Source organism: Amblyomma americanum, chromosome 6 (genome assembly GCF_052857255.1).
Source record: "Amblyomma americanum isolate KBUSLIRL-KWMA chromosome 6, ASM5285725v1, whole genome shotgun sequence".
Taxonomy (NCBI): domain Eukaryota; kingdom Metazoa; phylum Arthropoda; class Arachnida; order Ixodida; family Ixodidae; genus Amblyomma; species Amblyomma americanum.
The window spans coordinates 74481551-74487476 of NC_135502.1; the positions used below are offsets into that span (position 1 = coordinate 74481551).

The following is a 5926-nucleotide window of genomic DNA, read 5'->3' on the forward strand; positions in this document are numbered from 1 at the left end:
TTCTGCCTGGCAAGGTCCGCTGACGGCCGTCAGGTCTTCCAGTCCTCCCGGGTTCGGAGAGGCACCGGCACGGAGAGAGAAGGGGACGCCGGGAATGAGGGAATGATAGGAGGATGTCGGTAAGGGGGCCTTTGGGTGGGAGCACAAGGTGCATATGGGAGGCACCGGCATACATTTAGGAACATTGGCTGGCGTAGGTTGACCCACCGCGGTGGCTCAGTGGTTAGGGCGCTCGACTACTGATCCGGAGTACCCGCGTTCAAACCCGACCGCGGCGGCTGCGTCTTTATGGAGGAAAAACGCTAAGGCTCCCGTGTGCTGTGCGATTTCAGTGCACGTTAAAGATCCCCAGGTGGTCGAAATTATTCCGTAGCCCTCCACTACGGCACCTCTTTCTTCCTTTCTTCTTTCACTCCCTCCTTTATCCCTTCCCTATTATTACGGCGCGGTTCAGGTGTCCAACTATATATGAGACAGATACTGCGCCATTTCCTTTCCCCAAAAACCAATCATTATTATTATTGGCTGGCGTAGGTAGCGCTCGTGTCTGCAGGCGACGTCAGATTGACCGTTCTCTGGTAGTGAGGTATGGGTGGGGCGGCGGGTGGATGAGGCACTCAGCACGGGAGTTAGCGGTGAGGTAAACAAAAAAGTGCATGCGTTCCTTCGAGAAATCCCCCACGAGGTCCGCCTGTGCCCGGTTTCTAGACCCTCGGGCTAAGGAGTCGGCGGCCTCGTTGCCGGGATATCCTGAGTGCACTGGCACCCACATGAGCTCGTCGCGTCGGGGGAGATAGGGGGTTGGCATGTGCAGCAAGCATAGTGCAGGGGGGAGGGGTGAACCCTTCCTCTGGTGAAGTTTAGAATGGTGGCTTTTGAGTCACTAATAATGTAACGGGCGTCAGTGTATGCCAGAGCAGTTGCTATAGCTGTCTCCTCGGCTTCCTCAGAGGTAGTGCCTGAAGGGAGCTGTAAATTTAGGGGGTCATGGGGGAGAGGGGGGTTGTGGACAACTGCAGTGGCTCCGTGCTCATCGCAGGCGGCATCCACACAAAGAGCATCGGGCTCATCCCCTTTACTATTTGTGAAGCGCTGCCGGGGCGCCTTCCTACGACTGTGCTCACGGTGGGGGTGCATGTTCCTCGGTAACGGTTTGGCATATACTGAAGTGTAAATGTTGTTTGGGAGTGTTCTTAGTGATGTATTGTTTGCAGGGATAGTGAGGCCTAGCTGAGTGAGTATTCGCCGTCCGGTAGTTGTAGCGGCTAGTCTAAAACGACAAACTGCTTTAACTCGGTGTTCATAACACATATACATGAACTTCGAGAGGCGCACTTACAAGCCCAGTATAGAATTGCCCCTGGACAATCTCGTCAGTGAGAAAGTAGAAAGGACGCACTCCACATTGCGTAAATACAGGGATAACGATGTGATAAGGAGGGAAAAAAAAGCTCAGCGCTTCCCACGTGCATCTTATCACTGAATCTCGACACGTATGATCACAGGAAAGGCACGTCGACGCCTTGTCTCATGTCCATCTGCGATAACTTAAATAAAAGAAAACGCTATCTGAATTTAAGCCACTTGTATCTCTAACAGACGCCCCTCTGACAGATTCACTTCTGGCGACCGTCACGAACGCCATGATGGTAGACGTCGGAGCAGGCAGCGATAACCGGATTAAAGATAAGCGCATACGCTTTCACAATGGTTCTTGTCCATCAGCATAGAGGCCACTGCGACGCGGGTGCAAGGCATCCGCCCCGATTGCGAAAAGTAGTACTTGCATTTACTATTCTCGTTAGCACGCTAATTATATACCGCTTACTTAAACTCTGCAAAACAAATGCAAAAATAAAAAAGAAGGCTAAGAGGCATTTTTTGTTATCAGCTCTTTGCTTTACAACGTTTCAAAAGACTTCCACGCACAGCCAAGATTATAAATGCCGTAGAGACGCTCTATTTTCTTTTTGGCATTCAAGTAGCATGAAATGTCATGTCTAACATTAGGCGTCGGTCGCTGCATGCCTCGACTGCGCTAAATGAAAGTTGCCGTTCATTTATCATTCAGCTGTCGTTTGCAACCATTTTCACAGCTGAGCTGCTTATCAGGGCGGCCCCTGTAAACGCTTCTGTCAAGTTTCGCGCGCTCTTTCGGCGGAACGCGACAAGATAGACGGCTACTGTGTCGACTTGACTCATGAAACGCGCGGTTCCCGTCGCCGCTATAGCTCAGTGGCAGAGCGCTGGTCTTGTAAACCAGCGGTCGTGAGTTCGATCCTCACTGGCGGCTGTAGTATTTCTTTCTTTTGGATCACCAAATACATTCTTATTTTGTTTTAAGGCGCATGATTTAAAAGAGTCTGTGTCGGCTGTCACTCCCAGGTCCGGAAACTTAAGGTTAAGGAGTTAAAAAGATGCCCCCCCCCCTCCCCTTTTATTTACAGTTTCGGATATTGTAACTACGTACATGCAAGGTGCACTTGTCACCTCTTTGGGCGACTCCCCGTATCGCTTCCAGGGAGAAAATTCCCCCTCTCCCGGCGTCAAAAGCTGTTCCGGCTAAAGTTTTACCATTGCATATACAATCAGTAGAAAAAGCAAGCGCGTTACAGAAACACTCACTTCAGCTGAAATCAGTCAGTTAAGGAGCATAAGTGGCGCATATAGGCTTTTAGAGCGAAAGCTTTACTGCTGCCATTCTTCAAGATGATGTCGGTATGAAAAACTACCTTGGGAAGCAGTGGAGCGCAAAATAAAAATAATAGAACACTCCTCCCTTTCTTCAAGGTCATGCTGGTATGCAAAACGACCTTTGGAGGCAGCGGAGCGCAAATAACAATAATAAAAATTGAAAACAGTAATAAAATGAAATAATAAACTGAAATAAAATAAAAACAAGCAATAAAAAGAAAAAAAAATTACCTAACTGATAAATGAAAGAGTAAAAACAAAAATGAAATAAATTTAAGTAAAGAATTGCAGAAAGAATTGCGGAAAAGCAGAATTGCGACGAACATGATTGCCGGGTTCGAACCCGACCACTGCGGCCGCGTTACTGTGGAGGCGGAACGCAAAGGCGTCCGCGTGCTGTGCGATGTCAGTGCACGTTAAAGATCCCCAGGTGGTCGAAATTATTCCGGAGCCCTCCACTACGGCACCTCTCTCTTCCTTTATTCTTTCGCTCCCTCCTTTACCCTTTCCTTATGGCGCGGTTCAGGTGTCCGCGTAAACCAAACGAACACGGGTCAATTTTTCGCTAAGGTTTTTAGAGCGAAAGCACTTTTAGCCGCTCTCCCCGAGTTTCAGCAGTGCGTGTCTAAGCGTGAAGCCTCTGAGTAGCAAGTGTAACTGGCTCACTGGGCCAGTGGACACATCAGTCGCGCTGTGAGTAGACGGTGGCGTCCACCTACAAATTGAGGAAGTTATGCGCCTTTCCTTTTGTCAAGAACCAGCGGAAGGTTTAAACTCCGTCGATTTTGAGCGAACGAAAGACGTATAACTGGCTCCAATGGTCAGTGGACACCCATAATCACGCTTAGAGGTATGTAGCAGAGGTGCCCACGTCTGCAAAAAATCGTGCTTATTAATGCTAACTAGCCAGTCATTTAAATTTTCAGTTCAAAATTTCAGTTTCTACGTGATAACTTTTTTTTCCCATATACACGTATGTGCCTGCAGCCTGCCATAAACCCAGCTTCAGACAGACAGACAGACAGACAGACAGACAGACAGACAGACAGACAGACAGACAGACAGACAGACAGACAGACAGACAGACAGACAGACAGACAGACAGACAGACAGACAGACAGACAGACAGACAGACAGACAGACAGACAGACAGACAGACAGACAGACAGACAGACAGACAGACAGACAGACAGACAGACAGACAGACAGACAGACAGACAGACAGACAGACAGACAGACAGACAGACAAACAGACAGACAAACAGACAGACAGACAGACAGACAGACAGACAGACAGACAGACAGACAGACAGACAGACAGACAGACAGACAGACAGACAGACAGACAGACAGACAGACAGACAGACAGACAGACAGACAGACAGACAGACAGACAGACAGCGGCTAAATGCGCGGAATGACCACTGTAAGTGCTAGCGCACTAAAATTGACATACGATTACATATACAATAGTCGGTAGTGCGAAATTTGAGCGCGGCTCTTCTCACGCCACTTGCCACCGCTGGCAGGTGGCGTGTCACGCTGCTAACCACCCTCTAGAATCTTCCCGTGGCGGCCACCTTCTAGACCCACCGCGGTGGCTCGATCAGTGCTGAGCGCTCGGCTAATGAGTCGGAGTATACCTGGTCTGAACGCGTCCGCGACGGCCCCTTTTCAGTGGAGGCATAACTCAAAAGAATTCCCAGGGCGGTCGAAATTAATCCGGAGCCCTCTACTTCGACGGCCAGAACAACCTGGTCGCCAGGGCAAGAGCGGCAGCAGCCTTCTATGAAGTCTTGGACGGAGGACAACCCTCACGCTTCATTATCTAAATATTCATACAAGAAAGTTATTACTACCACCGCCCTCCAGAATGGGACCGCTTCCTCAATCTTTCTTTCTCTCCCACCTTCCTTCCCTCCCTCGCAGCGCGGTTGAGGTGTCCATCCAGGAGTTGGACGGTTAATGCCGCTTTCATTTCCTAAAAAATAAACAGAAAATCATACAAACGCCTATAGGCTGTAGTTAAACTGTTTTGATGACTATACCTGTTACGTGTGTATAACATAACCCATCGCACCCTTCTCGATCAGCTTGACGAACTGTCAACCAGCGTTACCCTTTGTCAAACGAGGCATTCAGTGGGCGTTCCGGCAAGGTATGTCAGATATCCTTCATGTCAACATCTTAACGGCCTCCACATATGATATAAAAAGTGTGTGCAATATAAGTGCGAGAGTCACTTATGGCACACTTTTCGAATAAAAAAAAAGTACGAGAGTCAAAGCTTACGGAAGACACGGCAGGCCAGTGCGGCCGCTATAGCTCAGTGGCAGAGCGCTGGTCTCGTAAACCAGCGGTCGTGAGTTCGATCCTCACTGGCGGCTTCGAATTTTTTTATGCGCCGTTTTAGGTGTCGGCTTCATTTTGCTTTTGCTTTTTTAGTACGTCATTTGAGAAAGCTGAGTAGCATTTCAAGAAACTTTAGCCGAGGCAGAACAGCATTCAGTACAAGTAATAAGGCTGAAGTTTGATCATCGATTGACTGGCTTGCTTTTTCTGCAATTTTTGAGCCATTCCTTCCGCCTCTTTGCTGCATTTGGATTTTCACCTACATTAATGGCGACTACACATAGATTACGATATGGCCGATATCCTTAATTTCAGCAAGGAATAGCGTCAGCGTATGACCGTCGGTCGCGAGGACATTATACAGATAGCGGGTACGAGTTACAGGCTGCTGCTGCGCACGAATGTCAACTCAGAAGTGTACAGTGATTGGTCCATTCGGTAGATTGCTGGCTTAAATAGACATGTTCTGTCTTATTTTGTTCTCATAGCATGTTTGTGTACATGAGCGTACGTGTGTGTGTGTGTTTGTGTAGTGTGTGCGTGCGATGTTACCGCAGAAGCACACCTCTTTGGGGACACACATTGTATTGTCGCACCCACTCGCCTGTTATCACGCATCGCGGCGCACGTGCTGTCGAGGAATGGCAGTGCTTAGTTAGGTGCAGCACGGCTGTAACCGAGTAGGTTGCATTTCCTGACTTGTTGCAGTGCGCGCGATGAAAGCAGAATTTCCGTCGTGAGAGCTCTCAGGCAGTATAGTTTCCTCTACACCCTCCCCCCCCCCCCTCCCCTATTCTTACACAGGCTATATTCGAGGATATGCTTGTGCCAAGTTATACATAAATTATTTGCCGGCACTTAATGGAATCTCATAGCGGTA

The 5926-nt window shown here is 48.7% G+C and overlaps 2 non-coding genes across 2 annotated transcripts; both read left to right on the plus strand.

Moving 5' to 3' along the window:
- The first annotated feature begins 2221 nt into the window (after nucleotides 1-2221).
- On the plus strand, nucleotides 2222-2293 carry TRNAT-UGU (transfer RNA threonine (anticodon UGU)). The gene has a single exon. It is a non-coding gene; the product is annotated as a tRNA-Thr (tRNA).
- Nucleotides 2294-5009: 2716 nt separating this feature from the next.
- On the plus strand, nucleotides 5010-5081 carry TRNAT-CGU (transfer RNA threonine (anticodon CGU)). Its single transcript has one exon. It is a non-coding gene; the product is annotated as a tRNA-Thr (tRNA).
- The last annotated feature ends 845 nt before the right edge of the window (nucleotides 5082-5926 follow it).